We start from the raw sequence: 25,253 nt of genomic DNA on the forward strand, positions 1-25,253 counted from the left end.
GCGAAGGGATATTTTTTCTTACTGTCAAAAAAACACGTAAAAAACACTACACTACACTACATGAAATAAAGTTTTACACTACACCACTACACATTTACATACCCCATATACCAATTCTCGTATAAAGATTTTGGCGTCAGAGGCATACGTTATTATTGCCTCCGACACCGAAACAGCCAGTAAGGATGAATGGGGGGATCCTTCTTTCCTTCAATCATCCTCATCATCCAGTGACGTGTCTGGGGGTAGCGTAGCGTACGCTGCTCCCCAGACACGTCTTTTCCGCCAGTACCGTCCCAATAAGAGATGACGGTATGGCGTGAAATTCTACAAACTCTGTGACAGTACCTCAGGGTACACTTACAGATCCAGGGTACATGCACACTGTGGAATGGCGAAGGATAACCCTTTCTTGCATTCCGCAGCTGGCACCCGCCGGCGGACTGATGGAGGTGCGCATCTCCACCCGTGTCATAGACTCCATTCTATGCACGGGCGGATTCTGCCCTCTGTCCAAAGAATGAACACGTTCATTCTTTGGACAGAGGGCAGAATCCGCCCGTGCATAGAATGGAGCGTGACACGAGCAGAGACGCGCGCCTGCATCAGTACGCCGGTGGGTGCCAGCTGCGGAATGCACAAAGGGTTATCCTTCGCCATTCCGCAGTGTGCACGTACACTAAGGCTGGGTTCACACGCTGTAACTGTGCGGCTGTATTTTTTATGCGGCTGTAAATGTGCGGGTGAAACTACGGCCGTGGGAAAAAATAGACATGCGGCTCAAAACATACGGTTATTTACTTGGAAATCTGGTTCAACTAAAAATAACAAATAAAATGTTAAGAAAGTGATGCAAACACCTCTGGATGCATCTGGGAAAGCAGGGAACACAGTTTACATGAATCGCTATTACCGGGTTTTGCGATCCTCTGCACTATAGCCGATGTCTCTCATGGTTAATATATTGAATTAATAAAACACATTTTCTTTGTAATAAAGTCCCTTTTATTGTTCAATAATTAAATGTAAACGATTCCATCATTTTGCAATTAAATATACTGTTAAAATAAATATATATATAAATAAATGTATATTTATATATATATATTTATGTTTTGACAGTATATTTAATTGCACAATGATGGATTCGTTAGAATTAAATTATTGAACAAAGAAACTGTATTTATTTAAACGAAAATGTGTTTTCTTAATTAAATATTAATTAGTACAGGAAGCTCTATAAGCCGTTAATTCATATGCCGGCAATAGAGCATTCTGTACTAATCATCACTTAACTTTAATTAAAACATCAAATGTTTCTTCTAATTATGTTATGACAATAGCATTATTAGAAGAAACATTTAGAATTATATGTGTGCTCAGCTGATTGGCTGTTCGGCTGAGCGCACATATAATGAGCCGGTCCGCAGTACAGTCACTTCATTGTGCTGCGGACCAGCGAAGAGGACACATCGGGGTGAGTATAGAGCTCTCCCCACCCCCTCCCCGGCACTGCACCCCTCCCAGCAAGGAAGGGGGGTCACTTAACCCCTTCCTTGCTGGGATGGGTGCAGTCTGACATCAGTCTGGCCCCCAAGGGGTTAAGGGGGATGCAATACATCCTCCCTTAACCCCTTGGGGGCCAGACTGTAAGCAGCGATCTGTAAAGATGCTGCATACTGTAAGGTGCACAACACCGCTCACAATGATGGGTGTTGTGCTCCTGTTTGTGTGTTTTTTGTGTGTTTCTCCCTTTTTGTTTTTCAGATATCGGTATCCTGGGGATTACGTCGGATTCCATGGACTACGTCGATGACCGGCGGTTGTTCTTTGAATTTTTTTTTTATAAAATGGTCAATGAGGGGTGTGGGGGTGTTTTTATTTGAATAAAAACATTTGTAAACTTGTGTCTTGTCTTTATTTCTTTACTTTATAGACTTAGTAGTGGAAGCCGTCTAATAGACGGAATCCATTACTAAGTTGGGGCCTAGTGTTAGCCGGTATAAAATGGCTAACACTAACCCCCTATTATTACCCCAGTACCCAATGCCACCAGGGGTACTGGGAAGAGCCGGGTGCCAGTGGTCCCGGAGCGTCAAAATTGGCGCTCCTGGACCGGGCGGCAGCAGGCTGGTAAGATTTAGGCTGGGGAGGGCCTAAAACAATGGCTCTTCCCACCCTGGTGTTACCAGGCTGCTGTCGTTTGGTTTTTAACCCGGCTGGTTATAAAAATAGGGGGGACCCTATGCGTTTTTTTTTAAAATAAATAAATAATTTAAAAAAAACGCATAGGGTCCCCCCTATTTTTATAACCAGCCGGGTTAAAAACCAAACGACAGCAGCCTGGTAACACCAGGGTGGGAAGAGCCATTGTTTTAGGCCCTCCCCAGCCTAAATCTTACCAGCCTGCTGCCGCCCGATCCAGGAGCGCCAATTTTGACGCTCCGGGACCACTGGCACCCGGCTCTTCCCAGTACCCCTGGTGGCATTGGGTACTGGGGTAATAATAGGGGGTTAGTGTTAGCCATTTTATACCGGCTAACACTAGGCCCCAACTTAGTAATGGATTCCGTCTATTAGACGGCTTCCACTACTAAGTCTATAAAGTAAAGAAATAAAGACAAGACACAAGTTTACAAATTTTTTTATTCAAATAAAAACACCCCCACACCCCTCATTGACCATTTTATTAAAAAAAATTCAAAGAACAACCGCCGGTCATCGACGTAGTCCATGGAATCCGACGTAATCCCCAGGATACCGATATCTGAAAAACAAAAAGGGAGAAACACACAAAAAACACACAAACAGGAGCACAACACCCATCATTGTGAGCGGTGTTGTGCACCTTACAGTATGCAGCATCTTTACAGATCGCTGCTTACAGTCTGGCCCCCAAGGGGTTAAGGGAGGATGTATTGCATCCCCCTTAACCCCTTGGGGGCCAGACTGATGTCAGACTGCACCCATCCCAGCACGGAAGGGGTTAAGTGACCCCCCTTCCTTGCTGGGAGGGGTGCAGTGCCGGGGAGGGGGTGGGGAGAGCTCTATACTCACCCTGATGTGTCCTCTTCGCTGGTCCGCAGCACAATGAAGTGACTGTACTGCGGACCGGCTCATTATATGTGCGCTCAGCCGAACAGCCAATCAGCTGAGCGCACATATAATTCTAAATGTTTCTTCTAATAATGCTATTGTCATAACATAATTAGAAGAAACATTTGATGTTTTCATTAAAGTAAAGTGATGATTAGTACAGAATGCTCTATTGCCGGCATATGAATTAACGGCTTATAGAGCTTCCTGTACTAATTAATATTTAATGAATAAAACACATTTTCGTTGAAATAAATTCAGTTTCGTTGGTCAATAATTTAATTCTAACGAATCCATCATTGTGCAATTCAATATACTGTCAAAAAATAAATATATAGATAAATATACATTTATTTATATATCTATTTTTTTTAACAGTATATTTAATTGCAAAATGATGGATTCGTTAGAAATAAATTATTGATCAACGAAAGTGTCTTGATTACAAAGAAAATGTGTTTGATTAATTTAATATATTAACTATTAGAGGCATCGGCATTCGGCATCATTGCCGGCTATTTTTGAAGTACTCCGTACGGACCGCCTGTCAATCCTCGGCCGCATGTTCAGCCACAAACAATGGTCTTGTTCATTTTTTACGGGTCCGTTTACGATAGGGCCGTAGATTCAGAGATAGTGTGCACTGTGCAGCCGCATATCCTATACTTCCAAGCATACACACGAACCACCAAAAATACCGCCGCACAATTACAGCCGCAAATACAGCCGCACTCTTACAACGTGTGAACCGAGCCCCCGAGTGTATGAAGGAAGGGACACCCAAATCCAGCCCCCACAATGCCCCCCACCATCCTCGGAGTTAGTGGGGAGATCGTTCGGGAACTGATCTTCCCACTGCTGGATAAAGGTTACCACCTGTACCACACATCATTGGGGTTCTACATTATCTAAATTCTGTCCCTTATTCCTATTTCAGGGGTCACAATCATCCAGGGATTATTCTGATCACCATTATGGAGTCAGGAAGGAATTTTTCCCCTGTGAGGAGGCTACTGTTGTCTGCCTCACGAGGGTTTTTTGCCTTCCTCTGGATCAACACAGGTTGAATTTGATGGACTTCTGTCATTTTCAACCTTATAAACTAATAATTGGCCTAATACCCCCAAATAAATTAGAATGGTCCCTTTTCCCCAGCTAAATAGGTATGGCCGCAATTCCCATTAGAGGATGCCATGATGCAATTACAAAGCCTCTGTGCGGCCAGGACAGTAGAAAACCCCCACAAGTGACCCCATTCTGGAAACTACACCCCATAAGGAATCTAACGAGGGGGCAGTGGGGATATGGCCCCCTGGTGACAGCCACATTTGGGCCGTGAAAATGAAAAAATTGTATTTTTTATTTTCATGGCACATGTTCCACTTATGTGCCCTTCACCAGTGGGGTCCATATGCTCACTGTACCCCTTGTTGGATTTCTTATGGGGTGTAGTTTCCAGAATGGGGTCACTTATGGGGGGTTTCTACTGTTCTGGCAGCACAGGAGCTTTTTAATTGCGACATAGCCTCCATTCTCCATTCCAGCCTCTAAATGGCGCTCTGTCCCTTTGGTGGCATGCCCTCTGCCCATATGGCACATTATATCCACATGTCGGGTATTTTCGTACTCAGGGGAAATTACCCTACACGTTTTGTGTTCACTTTCTTTTTTAACCCCTTGTGGAAAAGGAAAAAATCAAGGCTAGACCAACATTTAGTGTAAAAAATGTTTAATTTTTACACTAAATCATTGATCTTGTCTTGATGTTTTCATTTTCACAAGGGGTTAAAAGATAAAAAAAACACTAAATGTGTAGAGCAATTTCCCCTGAGTACGGAAATACCCGACATGTGGACATAAAGCACCATGCGGGTGCAGGGTAAGCCTCCAAAGGAAAGGAGCGCCATTTGGCTTTTTGAGGCTGGATTTGGCTGGGGGGCCATGTTGCATTTAAAAGGCCCCTGTGTTGCCAAGACAGTTGAACCCCCCCACAAGTGACCCCATTATGGAAACTACACCCCAAAGGGAATGTAACAAGGGGTGTAGTGAGCATATGGACCCCACTGGTGACGGGCACAAATGTGGAACAATATGGCGTGAAAATGAAATATTACATTTTTTACACTATAATGTTGGTTTAGCCTTAAATTTTTCATTTTCACAAGAGGTTAAAAGAGAAAAAAAACACACAAAATGTGTAGAGCAATTCCCCCTGAGTCCGTAAATACCCCACATGTGGACATAAAGCGCCATGTGGGCGCAGGGCAAGCCTCCGAAGGGAAAGAGCGCCATTTGGATTTTGCAGGCTGGATGTGGCCAGAATGGATGATGAACGCCATGTCGCATTTACAGAGCCCTCGTGCTGCCAAAACACTGGAAACCCCCCACAAGTGACCCAATTCTGGAAACTACACCCCTCAAGGAATCTAACAAGGGGTGCAGTAAGGATATGGACCCCTTGATGACGGCCACATTTGTGCCGTGAAAGTGAAAAAATGAAATTTTTCCCTTTCATGTCACATTGTTCCACATTTGTGCCCGTCACCAGTGGGGTCCATATGCTTACTGAACCCCTTGTTAGATTCCTTGAGGGGTGTAGTTTCCAGAATGGGGTCACTTGTGGGGGGTTTCCAGTGTTTTGGCAGCACGAGGGCTCTGTAAATGCGACATGGCCCTTGAAATCCATTCCAGTAAAATCCAGCTTGCAAAGGCCAATTGGCGCTCCTTCCCTTTAGAGACTCGTCCTGCGCCCTCTTGGCACTTTATGTCCACATGTTGGGTATTTCTGTACTCGGGAGAAACTGCGCTACATGTTTGTTTGTTTTTTTTTCTTTTATCCCCTTGTAAAAATGAAAAATGAATGCTAGAACAACATTTTAGTGTAAAAAATAGAATTTTTCCTTTTTTACACCACATTGTTCTGAAAATCTGCGAAGCACCTGTGGGGTCCAGATGCTCACTGCACCCCTTGTTACATTCCTTGAGGGGTGCAGTTTTCTAAATAGTGTCCCTTTAGGGGTGTTTTTTAGGTTTTGGCACCCCAGAGCCTCTACCAACCTGAAGTGGTACGGTCAAAAATGACCAAATATAACGGAGGCGTTGAAATTCACTAGGCGCTCCCTTCTATCTGAGGCTTGTGGTTGCGTTAAATAGCGCAATAGGGCCACATATGGGGTATTTCTATAAACTGCAGAAATGGAGCAATCAATATTGGGGTGCATTTCTCTGCTAATAGGTTTATCATTATGAAAGATATTGGATTACAATAAAATCTCTGCACAGAAAATAAAAATTTTCAAATTTCTTACACACTTCGCTTTTATTTCTGTGACTCCCCTAAAGGGTTAAAAACTTTCTGGATGTGCTTTTGCTGAGTTTGGGGGGTGCAGTTTCTGAAATGGGGTGCTTTGTGGGGCTTTCTAACATACAGGCCCCTCAAATACACTTTGAACCTGAACAGGTCCCTAAAAATATCTGATTTTGAAATTTTACAGAAAATTTGGAAAATTGCTGCTAATGTTTTAAGCTTCCTATTGTCTAAAAAAAATGAAATATAGTTTAATAAATGCCGCCAACATAAAGTAGACATGTTGCTAATGCTATTTAATATATAATTTATGTGGCATAACCATTTTCTGTATAAACAGAAAGGTTTCAAAGTTTGAAAAATGCATTTTTTCACAATTTTTCACGTTATTTTGGTGTTTTTCATAAAGATTCGTTATGAGTATCGACTCCATTTTACCAGAAATGTAAAGTACAATATGTCACGAGAAAACAGTCTCAGAATCGTCCGGATAGGTAAAAGCATCCCGAAGTTATTAATGAATAAAGTGACACTGGTCATATTCATAAAATTTGTCTCTGTCCTTAAAGGGGTTATCCAATGCTACAAAAACATGGCCACTTTCTTTCAGAGACAACACAACTCTTGTCTTCAGTTCAGGTGCGGTTTGCAATTAAGCTCCATTCACTTCATTGGAACTGAGCAGCAAAACCTGCCCAAGCTGTATACAAGAGCGGTGCTGTCTCTGGAAGAAAGTGGCCATGTTTTTGTAGCGCTGGATAACCCTTTTAAGGCCATTTCAGCCTCTGTCCTTAAGGGGTTAAAGTGTCACTGTTGTTAAAATTTTTTTGCAGAAATCAATAGTCCAGGCGATTTTAAGAAACTTTGTCATTGGGTTTATTAGCCAAATATTCCATTATCTGCGTTCAAAAAGCCTTTTCCCAGGTCCCCCCCTCCTCTCCTTTCTGCTGTCCACTCCTCAGAATCAGGAAATCTCGACTGTTTTTTCATCAGTAGGATCTCTTTGTTATATGAAGAGGGTAGGGCGGAGGGGGAAAGAGGGAGATTAGTGGGCAGCTGAGAGCCTAGAACAAAGGATTGCACAGGAGGGGAGCTATTCAGAGCCCTAATTAGTGGTCAGAGAGGTGGGGGCTGACTGTCACAGGAGAGAGAGCCCGGGATGTGAATGTAAATTAACTCTTTGTTGTCCTGTTTTTGCTGCCTTTACTTTCTCTCTCCATAGGAAAACCATGAAGACAGGGGGAGAGCTTCAAACTGCTTTTTCATGATAAAAATTCATAAGAAACCCAATTACAAAGTTTCTTAAAATCGCCTGTACTATTGATTTCTGCAATACAAATTTTAACGACAGTGACACTTTAACAGTTTCCTTCACCCAGTTCTGAGTTTCAACTTTCTGCTGAAGAAACAAAAAACTGTGTGCGAGCTTTTCTCTTTGTCTCCCCCTCCTCGCCTTCCCTTCTAAGATGGCGGATGTAAACAAGTCCCTATCTGCAACTTTGTAGCTTCTTTGTAATGCTGGGAGAGTTAATCTGATGTCAAGTTGCTGATGAACTCATTGGGGGAGATTTATCAAAGTGTGTAAAATTTAGACGGGTGCAAACTGCCCACAGCAACCAATCCCAGCCCCTCTTTCATTTTACCAGAGCTGAAAGCTGAGCGGTCATTGGTTGTTTTGGGCAGTTTGCACCAGTCTAAATTTGGCACCCTTTGATAAATCTCCCGCATTGTGATTAATCCTCCCAGCATTACAAAGAAGCTACAAAGTTGCAGATACAGGCTGTGTTCCAACAATTTTTTTTTCCTGTCCGTTTATAATTTTTAAAATTTTTGATTCTAAAATGACATTCGTTATTTTTAAGATTAGCTGCCCCTCAGTGCAATAACAGCTGCCAGTTCATTATTCTGGTTTGGGTTTACTAATTGCCTTTAATTGAAAAGTCCATTGAATTTAATAGTAAAAATGGAGAAAGGACGGTGAAAAAAGAAAAACTGTATGAACAACTAAAAAATAACAACCGCTGTTTGCAAAAGACGTCCGAAAATAATTGACAGGAACACTATTTTGACATCTGCGCAGTTAACTTCCGCCATTTTATACACTGTACATTGGACAGCCGTCATCCCATTGACTTCAATGCATTGCATTGCAATCAGTTAAGTTGTGGCAATAACAGACATCTCTTTAAATAGAAAAAACAGACACCCTCTTTGATGTTGTGTGAACATAGCCACAGCCTGCCAGGGACTTGTTTACATTAGCCATCTTGGAAAGGGGGGGGGGAGATGTACAGAAAAACTTGCACACAGTTTTTAGTGTCTGCAGCAGAAATCAGCAGCTGAGAACTGGGGGAAGGAGACTAAATAGATAACAAGTATAGAATGAATTGTTAGTGTCACCATGGGCAACAACATATGATAATTTTTGTTTTTGAAGCTCAGTTCCATTGAAGTGATTTAAGCTGAATTAAAGTACCACACACAACCTAAGGACAAGTGTGGTACTGTTTTTGTAAGAAATTAGCTGTGCTTTTTCTAATTCTGGATTACTGACCACTGCGGGGGGCAGGGCTTTAGACTGGTGCAAACTGCCCACAGCAACCAATCACAGCTCAGCTTCCAGCTCTGGTGCTCTGGTAAAAGAAAAGAGTAGCTGTGATTGGTTGCTGTGGGCAGTTTGCACCAGTCTAAATTTTACACCCTTACGTCATCACTAGTGGTGATACAGTGGATCCATGGCTCCAGTTATTACACCAGGCAGAGGACAGGAACGGCACCGAGGGTGAAGTTAACAGACACACCTTTATCCTCAGTGCCCCATGCGCAATCAGGAGCTATCAGCAGGTTAGATTCGTCTAACCTGCTAATAATTCTCCTTTAAGTGCTCTAAAATTTCCTGATATATGACTGTACTGACTTTGGAATTGACATAACACAGTGGACCAATACCAGCAGATGACATGGCTCTCCATAGCTTAGATTGTGCCTCTCTACTCCTTCAGACTATATGCAAAATTCACTTTAATCTGAAAACAGTACTATGAACCTGGGCTGTGGAGTTGGAATCATGTAGTCGGGGTTGGAGCTAGTTTTGGCTGGAGTCGGAAAAAATGTTCCGACTCCATTTAAAAAAAAATCTTTCAAAATTTTTTAATTGAATTTTCATATGACTATTATAAATGTTAATTATCATTATAGTTTATGTTCTTTCAATCTAATTTTCGTATTTATAACAACCAGTTAAACACTTTCTCACATTCATTTAGTTTCCTCCATATATCAGTAATAAAGCACTGGTCCTATTAGATAAGGGTGGTCGGGGAGAGGTTGTCGGTCACTGTTTGGCAGTATGTTTCTAATCTGGAAGAATCCATTGTGTGTGTGTGTGGGGGGGGATTTGTGTTTTGCTCTTACTGGATGATTGTATATGAGCAGCAGTGTAAAATGAAGATATCCTATGTAATACAGAGGAGGAGGAGGAGCCATAATTAGTGTAGCAATAACCCCTGTCCTCAATGTGTTTTTTTCTCTTTGAGAGAAGATTGTGTGTTTTTCTTCAGTGGGCAATGGCCGCAGCAGGCTGTGTGTGTGTGTTATGGCTGCAGCAGGCTGTGTGTGTATATGTATGTTTATGTGATATGGCTAGAGCAGACTGTGTGTGCTATAGCAGAATGTGTGCTATGGCTGCAGCAGGCTGTGTGTGTGTATGTGTGCTATGGCTGCAGCAGGCTGTGTGTATGTGCTATGGCTGCAGCAGGCTGTGCGTGTGCACAGTATGGCTGCAGCAGGCTGTGTGTGTGTGTGCGCGCGCACATTATGGCTGAAGCAGGCTGTGTGTATGCTCTATGGCTGCAGCAGGCTGTGTGTGTGTGTGCTATGGCTGCAACAGCCTGTGTGTTAGGGAGAGGAAGAAATTAAAGGCATATTCTGGGCAAGAGTCAAAAGTCCAGGAGGAACAGGGGGTGCTGGGATCATGATGAAGAAGTCCTATTTACCCATCCCAGTACCCCCATAGTGCAGCATCACAGCTTATCCCCCCCTGGGGCTCCCAATTCTGTAATGTTAATGCCCCACTCAAAAATGCCAATCAGTGAGTGACGCAGGACACAGCTGCAGTCAGTGACTGGCTGAGCAGGTAGTTCCTGTGGGGCCGCGATGATTCAAGAGAGCGGACGCTGACAGAGAGCTAAGAAATCTGGGCCTGGCTGGCCCCTGTATACCACTATGGCTGACCTCTGTATCATAGGTATCTGGCATTGTTAGCACTTTTTCTTTGTGTATGGTGAATAGTTAGTTAGAAAACACCACCTGCTCCATCTAGTCTAGTTTTAATAATAATAATCATAATAATAATAATAATAATATTTATTTGTATCGTGCCAAAATAAATTTTTATTCATTTTTTGCATACAAGCCTTCTTCCAAGAAAAGAAAAAGGGAAGAACAACATAAAATGGAAAACTATACATAAAACACAATTGGAAACACATGGTGTAGATACATCTGACATATCATGGGTCAATACAGTAAGGCAGGATACATGTTTAAGCCTGTATACAATGCTATTTCTTATCTTGGTACAGTAGCAGGTAAATGGAAAGACCCCCCCCCCTCCCCTCCCCTGCCCCCCTCCCCTCCCCTGCCCCCCCGCTCAGACTCCTTCTGGGACGTAAAGCCTTCTAAGGAGATACATTACTATTAGGAGCTGCCAGTGTTGACTGTTGGACATGCAAGCACCCCAGAGTACCCCCCAAATCATGCTGACAGTACCACTCAGTATATCTAAAAGGGTACATTATGTCATGTATTTCCTGAGTAGTATAGTGGGTTTCCAAGAAGGAGCGCCAACGGTCAAAAAATCTCTTGATCCCTGTGTGTTTGTGCCTCTCAGCATATACCGTATCTATCCCAAAATATCTTTTCATCTGAGATACTACCATAGGAACATCTGGGGCCCCACTCGAGAGCCACTCCTGGAAGAGACATCGCAATGCCACATGAATGACTATGTGGACTACGTCCGGTACCTTTACTATCGTATCTTCCTCTGGGGGTCGTAGTTGATGGAAGAGGAAGGCCTGCGGGGAGGTTGATATCTCTATCTTCCAGTGAATGTGAATATAGTTGGCTATGGCCCGCCAATATGCTTGGGTATGTGAGCAGCTCCATACCCCATGCCACAAATTAGTAAGGGGCTGGTCACATTTTGGACAGGCTGTGATTCTGTCAGGGAATTGCGGAGAGGGAAGTATATTGAAGCCATATAGTGCATTATGCGCTAATTTAAAATAAGTCTCTCTCCATCTCTCATTAATTATGCACTTCCTGACCTTGTGCCACCCCTGTAAGATGTGTTCCTGAATTTGTGGATCTGAGGTCCATTTGGCCCAGATCGGGAACAGGGCTGTCCTATCAATCTTTAGGAAAAAGAGTTTCTGAGGGCATTATATAACACCGAGATAGAGGTCTTTCCAGGAGTGGTTCCCATGATACAGTCTAAGGTATGGCTTTGAGCCTCCTCCCCCAAATTCCGTAATCTGGTAGAACAGAAAGCATACACCTGTTGAACATAGAGAAAGTGAGACTGAGGAAGATCAAATTTGGACATAATTTCTGACGGGGTGAACCACTGCTTGCTCTCAGAATTAATTAAATGCCCCGCCAGGGTAACTCCCCTGGCCATCCATGTCATAGCCCACCCAGGGGCTCTTCCCCAGGGGGGTTCTGGATGTCCAAAGAGAGGCATCCTTTTGAATAACAGGAAAGGAAGTTTGAATATCTTTCGCGCCTCCCTCCATGCCATTACTGTATCTTTTAATATGACAAAGCTTTTGAGTTGTGGCGGCATACGGGAGTGGGAGGTGTGGAGAAGTGCTACCGGGTTCCAAGGCTGAAGAAGTGCTGACTCAAGGGGAAAGTTGGAGTGATAGGAGGAGCTGTGGAGCCAGTCAATAACGTGACGAAGAAGACAGACTACATTGTACCCCCTAACATTTGGAAAATTTAGCCCCCCCATCTGACTTACCCAGAGCTAATTTTTGGAAGGCAATTCTTGGGCGTCTACCCGCCCATATAAATTTGGAGAAAGCCTGGCGAAGTCTATTTATATCAGTATGTTTTATAAGCAGAGGGAGGGTTTGATGTGGGTATAACAACCGCGCGAAACTGACAATTTTTACCAGGTGACATCTTCTCATAAAGGTAATTGGCAACTGTGCCCACTTACGTAGTTCTGCATGGATTTTATTTAACAATGGGGGGTAGTTTAATGAGTACAGAGAATCTGGTGTTTTCCCCACCTTGATCCCTAAATATGTTATATGCGACCTGGCCACCTGTATTGAAGACGGTCTGGCTGCACGTGTCCAGGGAGGGGGAGATGGGCCCAGAGGGAGAAGCTCACTCTTTGTGAAGTTTATTTTATATCCTGAAAGTTTGCCATAGTCAGTCAGGAAAGAAAATAGAGTGGGTAAGCTGTCATGGGGGTTGTTGAGAAAAATTAGGAGGTCGTCTGCGAAGAGGGTCGTTTTAACTGATCTGTCACCCACCTGAATGCCCTCGAACACGCCCGAGGTTTCTAGATATTTGGCTAGAGGTTTGATGGTCAAGTCGAACAATAGGGGGGAAAGTGGGCATCCCTGTCGGGTGCCACTTCCTAATGGAATTGGGGCTGATAAGAGCCCCGGGGTGTGAACCCTCGCCACCGGCTCAGTGTATAGGCCCCCCAGGAACGTCCGAAAGCGCCCTCCAATTGAGAATTTTTCCAACACCGCCCACAGCCAATCCCAACGAACATTATCAAACGCTTTCTCCGCGTCTAGAGACAATAAAGCAGGGTTGTCGTTTGGCTGAGGGCGGTGTCGGATTCTATCAAAGACCACTAGTACTTTTCTAATATTAGAAACCGCCGACCTATTTCTAATAAATCCCACCTGTGCCTCCCCCACTAGGTCAGGCATGTAGTTGGCTAGTTGGTCCGCCAGTATTTTTGTCAGCAATTTAACCTCTTAAGGACATAGGACGTACCGGTACGTCCTATGTCCTCATTAGCACTTCAAAGCGGGGCCGCGCGGCGGCCCCGCTTTGAAGTGCCGCGATCCCGGGTGCCGCGTGTAGCCCGGGACCGCCGCTATTAGCGGGCACGGTCCGATCGCCGTGCCCGCTAATTAGCTAATCGGAGGCAGCTGTCAAAGTTGACAGCTGCCTCCGATTACCGGAGGCAACGTTTCCCTGGTGTCTAGTGGGGGAGATCGCTCCTCCGGGACCTTGTCCCGGAGGAGCGATCTCCGTTACTGATGCCGGCCGGGGACGCGTCCAAGATGGCGCCGTCCTCGGCTCGGCACTCGTTTGTTTCCGGCTGCAGCAGCCGAAAGCAAACGAGTGCCGATCTCATGGATCTCTGCAGCATATCTATGCTGCAGAGATCTCTATGAGAGATCAAAGTGTATATACTAGAAGTCCCCCAGGGGGGCTTCTAGTATATGTGTAAAAAAAAAAAAAAAAGTGTTGTTAATAGTAAAAATCCCCCTCCCTTAATAAAAGTCTGAATCACCCCCCCTTTTCCCAGGTTTTAAATAAAAGTAAACAAATAAATAAATAAATAAACATGTTTGGTATCGCCGCGTGCGTAATCGCCCGAACTATTAATTAATCACATTCCTGATCTCGTACGGTAAACGGCGTCAGCGCAAAAAAATCCCAAAGTGCAAAATTGCGCATTTTTGGTCGCATCAAATCCAGAAAAAATGTAATAAAAAGCGATCAAAAAGTCGTATATGCGCAATCAAGGTACCGATAGAAAGATCACATCATGGCGCAAAAAATGACACCTCGCACAGCCCCATAGACCAAAGGATAAAAGCGCTATAAGCCTGGGAATGGAGCGATTTTAAGGAATGTATATTGGTTAACAACGGTTTGAATTTTTTACAGGCCATCAGATACAATATAAGTTGTACATGTTACATATCGTTTTAATCGTAACGACTTGAGGAACATGCATAACAAGTCAGTTTTACCCCAGGGCGAATGGCGTAAAAACACATTTCCCCCAAATAAAAGAAATGCGTTTTTTTTTTCAATTTCACCACACTTTGAATTTTTTTCTGGTTTCGCAGTGTACTTTATGCAACAATTCAGCCTGTAATTGCAAAGTACAATTAGTGACGCAAGAAATAAGGGGTCATGTGGGTTTCTAGGTGGAAAAATGCAAGTGCTATGACCTTTTAAACACAAGGAGGAAAAACCGAAAACGTAAAAACGAAAATGGGCCATGTCCTTAAAGGGTTAATGTCATGGTTTATTAGCGACATTGGGCGGTATGATCCCGGGTCTGTGGGGTCTTTGCCCGACTTAGGAAGGACTTTTATATACGCCATTTTTGCTCCTGCCGGGATACTGCCAGTGGCAAACATAGAATTAAAATGCTTAGTAAGGCTAGGTGCGATTTGATCTATTAACATTTTAAAAAATTCCCCCGTAAACCCGTCGGGTCCGGGAGCCTTGCCATTGGAGGAGGCCTTTATAGCCCTACGAACTTCCTCCTCTGTGATTTCCGAATTTTGGACCTCCTGCTGCTCCTCAGAGAGGGAGGGGAGTGATAGATCTGCCAGGAAGGTAGACAAGGCACCCGTTTCCAAGGGGGGCGGGGAATAGAGTGACGTGTAATAATCCCCCAGAATTTTATTTATTTGGGTCGGGGTGGTGTGCAGGGTCCCCTGTTGGTCTCTCAGTGCTAGCACATGTGCCGGGGGGTGTCTACCTTTAGCTAGCCTAGCCAGGAGTCTGCCCGCCTTATTACTGTGGCGGAAAAATTCCACCTCGCCCTGGGAACGGTACATCCTATCCCGTCTGTCAAGCCAGAGCTCATAGTCAGCCTTGGCTACTTGCCAGGCCTCCCTGTTGGAGTCAGATGAGTCCCCCAGGAAGGCTGTATAGGCACATCTGAGGTTGTCACTTGCCTTTTTGTACTGGGTGGCGGGTTTTTTTTTCATTGAGGTAATATGGGATATTAATTTGCCTCTAAGGACTACTTTACTTGTTTCCCAGAATAATTGAGGAGTGGACTTATGTTCTGCATTATAATAGTCGAATTCCGTCCACCACCCTCTCAGGAGTTCAATGAACGTTTCATCCTCCGTCATGAAGGAGGGAAACCTCCAGATATACTCGCTTCCCATGGGACTGGAAGGGAACAGGTTCAATACAACTGGTGAATGGTCGGTAATAACTAGGTCCCCGTGTTTTATCGACTCTATCCTGCGACTGAGTATCGGGCTGGTTAGGATGTAGTCTATTCTAGACCAGGATTGGTGGGGGTGTGAGAAGTGTGTGAAATCCCTGTCAGCTGGATGTGCGAGGCGCCACGCGTCCTCCAGACCCGTTTGTTCCAGGAAACCCGGCAGCACTTTATCCCTAGAGCGGGGTTGTGTAGGGTCTGCTGAAGTCCCCTTTCTATCTTCCTTTGGGTCGAGGACTGTATTAAAGTCCCCTCCCACCATCTTCTTCTGGCCAGCCCCGCAAAGAAGCTCTTATTGTCCCCATTGGGGGCGTAGATGTTAAAAACACTATATTGCTCCCCCTGGTGGTCTATAATCAAGTGCGAGACCCTGCCTTCGGCATCATTGGTATGAGGTACTAGTTTAAATTGGAAAGATTTGTGGATCAGCGTAAGGACTCCCGCCTTACCATCTACCGATGGAGACCCGTAAACATTGCCCACCCAAAATCATTGCATTCTATCCATGTCCTCCGCTGAGAGGTGGGTTTCCTGCATCATTACAATGTCGGGGCGGTATCTCCTCAGAAAGCGAAGTAGCTGCACTCGCTTATTAGGTGACCTCAACCCCTTGACGTTCCATGTTACGATAGGACAAAGATAGAATGCAAGGATAAATTGTAATAAGAAGACAGCCACAGAGAGAATAAGTCCATCACTGAGTACATGGTGACCACAAATTTGTCTTAGCTCATAGCTGAGGTCCCCCCTCCCCTCTCCCCCCGAAAGCATATGAAAAAAACATTTGACCCCAATGCCATATACCGTGTTTCTCATGAGTAAAACTAGGAACACATAAAAACAACAACAGAACATAACCAAACAAAAATGTTTTGTCAACTCGTGAGGGAGCCTGATGATAAGGGGCTGTCCCTCCATCCCTGAGTATGAGACTTCTCTTTTTTCAGTCATGTAACAGGCTCCCGTGGGGGCACCATTACATAAGTAAACAAAAAGTTATGCCCCGAGGATCGAGGTATCAGCAGGTCCTTTGCTATGTAAAGAAAAACAGAGTTAAATGATAAAGACAACCATCTAATTAGGTGCATGTGAGATACTTGCTAATGTCCTTCGAGCAGCGGGGTTCCAACCCCTCCAGCAGCAAACTCAGTCAGGTGGAGGAGACCTGGAGCGGCTTCTGACGCGCCTGATGCGTCTTGTACGTCTGCGCTGCTCCTTGGGTGAAGATTGCTCCGGACGAAAGGCGGATCCCTGGGTGAGTCGGCCCTGTGATCGTTGACTAGATGGCTGTGACCCATGGGAAGGCTCATTTCTCCTGATGGCGTCTTCCGCCAGTTTGGGTGATTTGTAAGTCGACACTGAGCCATCGTTATGAAAAATGCGCAGGGTTGCCGGATATTGCAGCTGGAATTTCTTTTTCGCCTTGAATAATGCTGTGCAAACATTACTGAAAGCCCTGCGCCGCTTCGTGACTTCTGCAGAGAGATCCTCAAAGATCATAAGACGCATGCCCTTTATCTCCAGGGGCTGTGACCTCTTCCTGTAAGCTCTTAAGATGGCTGTTTTATCATTAAAGTCTAACAATCTAAAGATAACTGGACGAGGCCTTGTGTTCACCTGATCCCACACACTCTCACGGGTACTGGGGGGCATGCCCAATCTGTGCACCCTTTCAATTCTGCATGCATGGGGCAGGTCTAGGGCCCTTGGTATGTCCCGCTCACAGAACGGTTGTAGGTCAGCTGTGCCAACTTTCTTCGATATCCCTATAATGTGCAAATTGTTCCTTCTGGAACGATTCTCCAAATCGTCTATTTTATCTTCCATAACCTCAGTTTCATTGTATAATTGGCGTACACGGGAGCGAAGGAAGTCGTTTTCATCTTCTAGGGCAGAAACTCGTTGTTCTACAGCCTCTAGTCTGGTGCCGTGATCAGTAACCTCCTTGCGTATCTGAGATAGAGAGGTTTTAAAAGCTTCCTCTATTAGTTTTTGCATATTTGGGATTATGTGTTGTGTAACTGCAGCTGCCAATAGCTTATAGTCAATTGCAGGCGACTGTCCTCCTTGTGAGTAGTTATAATTAGCAGTGCTAACATCCCTGCCTGTTCCCCCAGCATAATCCAGCAACTGATCCCGGACTCTGCTTTGTGTCTCATTTCCCTGCAGTGGGGTCTGGGGTGGGAATGCAAGACTGTCTGCAGGGACTTGTTGCTGATAGGGACCCCTCAGAGCTGCAGTTACATGCTGAGTCTCTCCCACAAAGGGAACATAATTACCAGCGCTTGCATCTGCTGCTGCCTCCCTGATGCCGGATTGTAATGCCTGCTGGCCGGCTTCCAGTGTGCTCTCTCCCCTAGTGCAGTCGGGAGGATGTGCCGGGCTCACTGGTGATCCGTGGGCATGATGCAGCTGTCCCGGGTCTGTGCCCCGCCAGTATTCGCTTGCCTGCTGGGAGCCGTCTGATGCTGTGCGCTCCTCCTCCGGCGCCATGTTGGGTCCCTCTGCCGCCATGAGGCCCGGCGTCTGAGGCTGTTTCTGGGTGCTGCGGAGCAGATAACGCTCCATCTGTTCGCCCCCCTGATGGCCGCCTGCTGCCGTGTCCCCCCGGGCTGGTCTGTCGCCGTCGGCGGCGGAATTGTAAGGTACAATGCCGCCTCACACCGGGAGCTCCTCTGATGCGCGCCCTTACATGACCGCGTTGGAACCAAAAGTCGTTATATTTATATTAAATTATACAATAAATAAATTAAAATAAACAATACATAATTAGAGACCTGCTTGCAGAAGCATACAGACTAGGAGGACTGAGGGTGATACGAGAGGCAACAAGTGCTTTATTTGCCAGTATTCCAGTCCGTGTACATAAAGTCTCAAAGTGCCTATAGGTTATTGGGCGAGCCAGTCACACTCCATTTTCTGAGTTCAGGTAGCAAGTACAATGTAGATGGCACAGAAGAGGTTATAGAGAGGATGGAGATGGGATTGCAGAGAGGGAGATGAGATTAGGGAATGTTATAAACTCACCTGAAGAGATGGGTCTTCAGGGCATGCTTGAAGCTGTGGGTGTTGAAAATAAGTCTGAGGTCTTTGGGAAGGGCATTGCAAAGACCTCAGACTTATTTCCAACACCCAAAGTTTCAAGCGTGCCCTGAAGACTCATCTCTTCAGGTGAGCTTTAAGTACTTTTGTTCAGGACATGGTGGCTGGAGACTAGGTTCATACACTGCACACACACAGGAGAATCTGCTTTATATCTTTCCCTTATTCACTCAGAAGTTGCACCAGGATCATGTAGGACATTAGGAAGAAGATGCTAAGCCAGTTCTTCTTTACATTAGTGTGAAAAATAACTCCCTTGGTATCTAACTTGCCATTTATGAGGGAGCTGAAGTCGGAGTCGGTCCTGATAAAATTCAAGACTCGTAGTTGGAGTCGGAGGTGGGGCTTACCGGCTCCACAGCCTGGGACTAAAAAGCAGCCTTGGCAGACAAACCCTACCAGCCTACATACAATACTCCGGCGTTTATTTGCAGTGCCCTCAGAAGGTACGATTAATTGAGCATCTGTGCCGCACGAACAATCACTGTATTCTTCATGTGGCCATTAATATATATATATATATATATATATATATATATTACTATTGGCCAGTGAGATGTGCGGGCGATAGCGATATTTTTTACCGCACAAAAGATAATGTAAGATCAGCCGAGGTTTCTGTGTTAAGGACCTTTTACACAGGCTGATTATCAGGCGAAGGAGCATTTCTAGCAATACTCCTTGCCAATAATCGGCCCACATAACGGATTTAAAGGGGTACTCCGGCATATATCGTCCTTTCAAATCAACTGGTAAAAGTTATACAGATTTGTAATTTACTTCTATTTAAAATCTCAAACCTTCCAGTACTTATCAGCTGCTGTATGCCCTGCAGGAAGTGGTATATTCTTTCCAGTCTGACAGACTGCTCTGTGCTGCCACTACTGTCCATGTCAGGAACTGTCCACAGCAGAAGCAAATCCCCACAGAAAACCTCTCCTGCTTTGGACAGTTCCTGTATCAGACAGAGGTGGCAGCAGAGAGCACTATGTCACACTGGAAAGAATACACCTATTCCTTCAGGATATACAGCAGCTAGTAGGTATGGAAAGACTTGAGATTTGTAAATAGAAGTATATTATAAATCTATATGTTTCTGAAACCAGTTAATTTGAAAGAAAAATATTTTTGCCGGAGTGCCCCTTTAACCCTTTAAGGACATGGCCCATTTTCGTTTTTACGTTTTCGGTTTTTCCTCCTTGTGTTTAAAAGGTCATAGCACTTGCATTTTTCCACCTAGAAACCCACATGACCCCTTATTTTTTGCGTCACTAATTGTACTTTGCAATTACAGGCTGAATTTTTGCATAAAGTACACTGCGAAACCAGAAAAAAATTCGAAGTGTGGTGAAATTGAAAAAAAAAACGCATTTCTTTTATTTGGGGGAAATGTGTTTTTACGCCATTCACCCTGGGGTAAAACTGACTTGTTATGCATGTTCCTCAAGTTGTTACGATTACAACGATATATAACATGTATAACTTATATTGTATCTGATGGCCTGTAAAAAATTCAAACCGTTGTTAACCAATATACGTTCCTTAAAATCGCTCCATTCCCAGGCTTATAGCGCTTTTATCCTTTGGTCTATGGGGCTGTGCGAGGTGTCATTTTTTGCGCCACGATTTGATCTTTCTATCGGTACCTTGATTGCCCATATACGTCTTTTTGATCGCTTTTTATTAAATTTTTTCTGGATTTGATGCGACCAAAAATGCGCAATTTTGCACTTTGGGATTTTTTTGCACTGACGCCGTTTACCGTACGAGATCAGGAATGTGATTAATTAATAGTTCGGGCGATTACGCACGCGGCGATAGCAAACATGTTTATTTATTTATTTATTTGTTTACTTTTATTTAAAACCTGGGAAAAGGGGGGTGATTCAGACTTTTATTAGGGGAGGGGGCTTTTTACTATTAACACCACTTTTTTTTTTTTTTTTTACACATATACTAGAAGCCCCCCTAGGGGACTTCTAGTATATACACTTGGATCTCTCATTGAGATCTCTGCAGCATAGATATGCTGCAGAGATCCATGAGATCGGCACTCGTTTGCTTTCGGCTGCTGCAGCCGAAAACGAACGAGTGCCGAGCCGAGGACGGCGCCATCTTGGACGCGTCCCCGGCCGGCATCAGTAACGGAGATCGCTCCTCCGGGACAAGGTCCCGGAGGAGCGATCTCCCCCACTAGACACCAGGGAAACGTTGCCTCCGGTAATCGGAGGCAGCTGTCAACTTTGACAGCTGCCTCCGATTAGCTAATTAGCGGGCACGGCGATCAGACCGTGCCCGCTAATAGCAGCGGTCCCGGGCTACTCACGGCACCCGGGATCGCGGCACTTCAAAGCGGGGCCGCCGCGCGGCCCCGCTTTGAGGTGCAAGTGAGGACATAGGACGTACCGGTACGTCCTATGTCCTTAAGAGGTTAAAGGGGTACTCTGGGCCGGGGGTATTTTTAAGGATCGCCAGGGAGGGGGTGGAAATTGAAGCCGGAGGTAACTTACTTCTCCCGTTCCAGCACCGGCGCCCGGCTTCAATTTCCACCCCCTCCCTGGCGATCCTCAAAAATACCCCCCGGCCCGGAGTACCCCTTTAATACAGAACACAGTGTAAGCTGTGGCAAACTCCAACTTACTAAGGTAGGTTACAACCCTTGCCACTCATTTCAAAATGCACTACACAAAGAACGGTATAATGCATAATACATAGGTGCACTGAAAAGTATTATCACACTGCTGAATATAGTACAGAATACAAAACTGATCAGGTGCACTATGCACTAAATGTACTATCAGGCTATATTTTGCAACCAAAACCAGGAGTGGATTGGAAACTCCGAAAACCCAGACTATGTTCACAAAGTGTTGGGTCAAAAACAAACTGAGGAGGGGTATAATTTTGCCTCTTTTGTACAGTCGTTTGTATGCATGTGAATAAGGTACTTAGATACAACCAATTCACTAAATATTAAGCACTGTTTGATAAATTGGTTGCACACAAGTATATGCTTAACTAGAGTGTGAATTTCCAAGTTTACAGTAAGTGTGCTCTGGGTGGAAATCACATTGCGCAAATTTGAGACTTTTCAAAGTGGTTGTAGTATTTAAATGATCCTTACAGTCAAAGAATACCTATATATAGAGCACTCACTTACCAGTCAGTGAATACCTATGTGTAGAGCATAAACTAGGATCTGTAAAGAAACTAAAAGGTGCAAATTTGTGATGACTACAGCCAGTCCTGTATATGATTAGTAAATTCCTCCCTGTAGTAGGCAGTATTACAGTACAGTGGAGTATACTTTGTTGTGACCTTAGGGATTTTGGCATTTATGTTCTTACTAAGCTAATGTTTGTAATCCGTTATAGAAATGATATGTGGACAGCAGCCCTTAGTTCCGTACCATTACTCTTTTCTAGGTTATGAAGCAATACATTTCATTCTGTGTAGCAACATAACAAATAATTACATATTGCCCCTGTTAACATGCAGCACCAGAGAGGAAGGCTGCTTTTTATTTGTAAAAGCGTATAATAATACTGAATTCTTCTAAAGGATTGTAGAAGCAGGGGCATTAAATATTAAACAATAAATGTGCAGTAGCTGATTAATTCAGAATATTTGTGAGCATCTCATGAAATTTTAATACCCATATTTTGCTTATTGAATATCTTCTGCGCTGTTTACTTCACCTTTATACAGATGATTATCTCACGTGTATGTAATGTTTTTCAGTTAACAGATGATAGATGCATTGTTTACTTAAGATATAATAACAATAATTATAGTAAATCATGAGACAAGTACAAACCAGGGAGGAGGAAGAAGGGGTAAATGGGTGGGTGGGGTTTTTCGAGAAATAAGTGTAAATAAAAAAATCTTGGTGTCTAGTTGATATTGGGATTTTGCTGCTTACACACAAAAAGAATAAGACCTGATTTACGTGTTCCATGCAAATACCATGTTTATGGACTATGTGATACAGACCGGATTTCAGAACTCCTGGCATCACCATTCATGATAATGCCAACAGCTACAATGTAGTTAAATCTTCTCACTACTGTGCTGACATGGCTTAGTTTATATGTGTCATCAAACAATTACATAAGTTCCCTAGTGGGACAGTAAAATAATGTAACTAAAAAAACACTAAAAAATAAAATAAGACACACAGTCAAATTAACCTTTCAATATGCTGTTGTCCTTGGGGAGAACATAATAAACAGCCATCTTTTTACTTTCCCCCAATGTCCTCCTATGTCATCTTTGGGTCTTGGACGAATGATCCCGCCACCAAGTTAGAGATGGACTTCTCTCAAGGGGTGACAGCCTGCTCATCCAATCACTGGCTGTGGCACTGTCCTGTCTCAGTCAGTGATGTCTCAGTCAGTGATTGGCTGAGTGAGCTGTCACCAAAATGAGTGTCTCGGAAGTAGAGATGGGATTGTTTAGCTGGGTCACGAAGGAGGACACTGGGGGAGCGTGGAAAAATAAGAATAAGTTTTCTGTTATTTTCTTCCTAGGAGCAGCAGAACATTGAAAGTTTAATTCGAGTGTAATACCCCTTTAAAGTGTACCTGTAATAACGTATGAAAAATAAAAAACAGAAGATAAATAATTAATGCTTGCCTTATGTATGCTGTTGTTTTTTCTTAGCTGCCGCAGTGTACAGGTTGTGCAGCTGCTGGCCAATCAGTATTCTTTTTCACTGGGCCATTCTGTTCAGAGCAGAGGGACACCTGAGGTCACTTCCTTCATTTGGTCTGTTTTTTTTCTTTTTTTTTGCTGTTACTAAAGACCAAATGGCTTTAGTGACAGGTCCTTGACTGCAGTTTTGCAGTAAGTGAGACCCCTAGTGGCCAGTTTTATAACATTATCTTTCAAATAGAAAATAGGCAAAAAAAAAAAAAAGAAGTAAATTGCAAGATGTAGTATATTACCTTTCCTGCTGAGTTAACATTATTTATTGGTAATGACAGTGCACATTTAAGGCCAAAATTAGCCACCACCTGAAGGGGTTAAAATGTCGTTCACAGGTCGTTTTAATTATTTTTTATTATGTAAACAATAGGAAATTCTACATTTTTCTAATTTACATAGACTTAAACCATACCTGTCCTATCAGATAACTTTTATAAAAAAGAAGTCCGGGCAAAGCTTTTTTTTTTTTTTTTTTTAAAGTGCTGAGGAGGGGGAGGATGAAAGAAATAACATGCTCTTACCCCCCACCCCAGTGCTGAGGGGAGGTAAGAGCACATTATTTATTTTATCCTCCCCAGCACTTGTTAAACAAAGAGACTTCTTCTTTAAGGATAAGTGGTCATTGGTTGTATTCATGAGGATTAGCACTATATCTGGTGATCATATTTCTTATATATGTTATTTTGCAGATTTCTGTTCTGCATTCTGTATTACCTGGTCTGATCAGTAATGTAAACCACCTCCGATCTGCTAGATTGTTAGTGATGTCTGTGCATCCCTTGTTTTAAAAGTTTAAAATAATGAAGTTTATACATACCTCTCTATGGTGTTCTGTCCGCAGCCACTGGTGGAATTTCAAGCCGGTTTCTGAAGTGGCAGGCCGCTCAGCCAATCACTGGCCGCGGTGGTCCCGTCTTGGGCAGTTATTGGCTGAGTGGCTTGTCACTTGAAAGACAAGCTCTAAGAGAGTGTGGAGAAGTACTTATAAACTTTTTTTTACAGTTATCAGTGATCAGCTGCACATTGCTATCACTTGTAGCAATCCAGGCCTGGCGGACAATGATTTTTGGTTTGGAATTAATGACAACAATCAGCCGATGATCGTTTTATCAGCTGATCATCGTCTTTATTACACAGATCGATAATCTGCCAAAACATCCAGATTTGGCAGATTATTGCTCCATGTATTAGGGCCTAAAAAGCAGCAGCATGAAAATCATGATAAAGCTGTAGTGAGCAGTCTAAACTATGTATAAAGCCCTGGGATGACATTTCTTTTTTATAGATCTGTCTCATCCTCTGTCTCCAGACAGTGAAGAGAGAATATTTGAGAATAAAAGGAGGAAGCATTTTTAGACATATTACAAAGTATCTTCCACAATGAACTGCCTGCCGGACATTATGGGGATTGTAGTTCTGCACCCTGGGAAGCCATAGGTTGCAAAACTACAACTTCCATTATGAGCTGTCAGCAGGACATGTTTGGGGTTATAGTTCTACAGCCTGGAGATCCATAGCCCATATGAATCTTCCTCCCCCATATTAATGGTCACCTCTTATGGCTCCTGCTCTTCCCTGGTTGCAACCCTTATTGCTACACCACTCGATTGATTGTTCATGTTACCTTTAAACTTCATCACCGTTGGCTACACATCGCCTCTTTGCATAGGGTCATATGTAGTCAATAGTGATGATTTCCTGGCCACACAAAAGATCCATTTATCTCATTGTAAATGTAAAAGAGCCTTTTATCCATCTGCCACTTGGTATTGTGCTTGGTAATGTAAAGCCTTTAAACTTTCT

At 43.8% G+C, this 25,253-nt stretch overlaps 1 protein-coding gene across 2 annotated transcripts in view; it reads left to right on the top strand.

Annotated features, from left to right (window-relative positions):
* The window catches only part of RELN (reelin), a 524,687-nt gene that overhangs the window by 25,469 nt on the left and 473,965 nt on the right, over positions 1–25,253 (top strand). The gene's annotated exons all lie outside the window — the stretch shown is intronic.

This window comes from Dendropsophus ebraccatus, chromosome 1, assembly GCF_027789765.1.
Source record: "Dendropsophus ebraccatus isolate aDenEbr1 chromosome 1, aDenEbr1.pat, whole genome shotgun sequence".
Lineage (NCBI taxonomy): Eukaryota > Metazoa > Chordata > Amphibia > Anura > Hylidae > Dendropsophus > Dendropsophus ebraccatus.